Genomic DNA, 3,355 nt, shown 5'->3' with positions numbered 1-3,355 from the left:
GTTTGATTCTGTTATTGCAGTTGTGGTTATTGTTGCGATTGCAGTTGTTATTGCGGTTGGTTCTGTTATTGCAGTTGTGGTTATTGTTGCGATTGCAGTTGTTATTGCGGTTGGTTCTGTTATTGCAGTTGTGGTTATTGTTGCGATTGCAGTTGTTATTGCGGTTGGTTCTGTTATTGCAGTTGTGGTTATTGTTGCGATTGCAGTTGTTATTGCGGTTGGTTCTGTTATTGCAGTTGTGGTTATTGTGATTGCGGTTGTTGCTATTGCGGTTAGTTCTGTTGCAACTGTGATGGTTGTTGTGACTGTGGTTAGTTCTGTTGTCGCAGCTGTGGTTGTTGTGATTGCGGCTGTTGCTGTTACAGTTGGTTTTTGTTATTGGGTGATTCTTTAACTACGGGCACTATTGGCCTTGTAAATGTAATTTCCACCACACCATTGCCTTACAATATAAAGCGCCTTGGGGCAACTGTTTGTTGTGATTTGGCACTATATACATGTGCTCTGATGTCACTGTTTATCTCCATAGAAACTACCCAAACAATCTTTCATACAAACTGTTTAAAGGGACATTACAGTGTTGTGGTGGAAATTACGGCAATAGTGTGGGACAACTACATTTTGTTTCAAAAAAATCACAACAGTTGTATGACATTGAATACCCCAATTATGTTTTGATTATTTTACTGATATTTTATTCAGAGATATTTTAAAACATTAGAAAAAATGTTTCTTTACCATTCATTTTTATCATTGAAGATCAAAAGTCTGGGTGTGGGACAAGCACAAAACGGCAATATTTGCATATAATGATGCTGAAAAAGTCATCATAGACTACTAGAACAAATTTCGTAACACACTTTCATTGTAAAGATAACTATAAAAGTGTGAAATTTCCCCTTTTGTCTGTTTTTCATACAATATGATCAAAGGACATAAGTGCCCGTAGTCTAAGAATCACCCTATTGCAGTTGTGGTTATTGTGATTGCAGTTGTTACTATTACTACAGTTGTTAGTTCTGTTGTTGCAGTGTGGTTGTTGTTGCAATTGCAGTTACTTTCTGTAATAGCAGTTGTGGTTATTGTTGTGACTGCAGCTGTTGCAATTGGTTCTGTTATAGCAGTTGTGGTTATTGTTGCAATTGCGGTTGATCTATTATTGCAGTGGTGGTTTTTGTTGTGATTGTGGTTGTTGTGTTTTACGGTTGGTTCTGTTTGGACCCGGCCCCACCCGACGCCCCCTCACGTCATCAACCCCGCCCCCTCGGATGTGAGAGTTATAAAAAAAATAAAAAGAAAAAAAGAAAAAGAAATACTGGAAAATATAGCAAAATATTAGTTATTCAATAATATCATGTATTTAACAAATAAACCAAATTAATTAACTAAAGTAATTATTTTTAAGACAAACGGATATGGCGTGTGTCTGTGTTCAAGCAATTTGATAGGTTGAAGGGCCTTTCCACTGAATACTTTAGGCCAATCCGTCAACGTGTGCCAATCCGTCGACGTCGCTTCGGAAGCAGTCACACTCTGGACGATTCTACAACCTGAAAAAAGTTCAGCAATCGCCATCTTGAATTTGGGTCACCTGAACCACAAAAAAAGCAGCAGTAGAACGATTCTCCCATCACCCTGCTGGGAGCTTTTTCCAGCTACTTTTCGGAGTGACGCTGACCGAGGGAGGACTGACGACTTGGTGGGATATCGATTGAACCACGACAGCGGGCCGACCTGCATGGACAAGCCGGCCTTCAGGCATCATTCCTGGGCAGAGCGAGGCAGGCAGCCGGGGTGATGGAGCAAACCCACTCAGTCCGAAATCTCCCACTTTTTGGATATATGCGAAGTCCCAGTTTTCCCAACAGAGTTTAGTTCTGCAGCTTTACTGAGGTGAGAATAATGTAAAAATAAAACGTGATGTTTACTGAACTACTGTGAAGGTTTAATGATCGGCTAACGTTAGCATAGCCTTTTAGCACAGTTGATGTGAGTGAACACTTTAATTTGTAAATGGTTCAGTCTTTTTTATTTTTACCAAATAAAGCTACAGCTTTTTTCAGACACCACAAAAGCTCAACTTTAAATAACTTATTTTTTCGGGTGTTTTTTTCCATCATTTTTTCCCCCTTTTTTTTCCTTTTTTATATATAAACTGTTTAGTGTTTCTTTATATTTAAAGAAATATTTTCATTTGTCCCAATCAGGAACATTTGCTGTGCAGGCAACCAAACTTCCATTGATGAGCTGAACACCACGGAGTCCAGTCGAAAGAAAACATCTCTGCTCTTCAAAATAGGACAAAAGTGTCTTCAGCAACACCACCAGAGTTCAAAGCTGCAGAAGAGACCTTCATCTGGTCCCGAGAATCCAGCATAACATCACCTGCTTCTAAATAAAAGGCTCTTTCAACAGCAACTATTTTATTATTTTTTAAAAAGCCGTTTCATTTTATATTTTAACAATAAATGAACAGATCATTAAAAATGTCCACGAAATCAAAGTCAAAAGACATTTGCACAAGTAGAAGCTCTCCACTTATTGTGCTCAAATTCATATTTTAGAAATGACTGTCCTGATAACAACATTAAAGGCAATTACATATTTTGGCGAAATTACAAGTTGAAATGACTATAAAAAAAAAAATTCATCATGAGGTTTATGTCACAGAAATCCTACTTTACAATCACACTGCAGTCATTGTTAAATCATTTCCTGTTGCATTTATAATAAACATTTATATTTATTTACAGTGTCGTTCTGGTTGAAATGAGATATAAATAATCTACCAGACTTAAAAAAAAAAAAAAAGTACAAATTTCCATGTTATTTTGTCTAAAAATAAATGTCCTTATGTTAAACAAGAAATTATCTAATATGAAAGAACAGGTGGTTTTAATTTACAGATGAAAGGTTTCTAAAGAACCATTTATTGATTTATTTAGCTATTTTAATTACAAGTGTTCTAAACTTTTTTTAACAGTAATCAGAAATTCTGAGGTAACAAACAACAACAAAAAACATTTCAAAGGATTTTTCTTCAGAAAACTGCTCCATAAATGAGCAGTCCTGTGACACGTATGTTTTGCACAGATCAGTGGTTTCTGTACCGATCCATTTTGTAGAGATCAGTGGTTTCTGCACCAATCCATTTTGTAGAGATCAGTGGTTTCTGCACCAATCCGTTTTGTAGAGATCAGTGGTTTCTGCACCAATCCGTTGTGTAGAGATCAGTGGTTTCTGCACCGATCCGTTTTGTAGAGATCAGTGGTTTCTGCACCGATCCATTTTGTAGAGATCAGTGGTTTCTGCCATTAGTCTTCCGTGTTTTGGCCCGACGCGTCATTCCTATTGG

Source organism: Thalassophryne amazonica, chromosome 6, assembly GCF_902500255.1.
Source record: "Thalassophryne amazonica chromosome 6, fThaAma1.1, whole genome shotgun sequence".
Classification (NCBI taxonomy): domain Eukaryota; kingdom Metazoa; phylum Chordata; class Actinopteri; order Batrachoidiformes; family Batrachoididae; genus Thalassophryne; species Thalassophryne amazonica.
Note: the sequence above shows the minus strand (reverse complement) of the source record.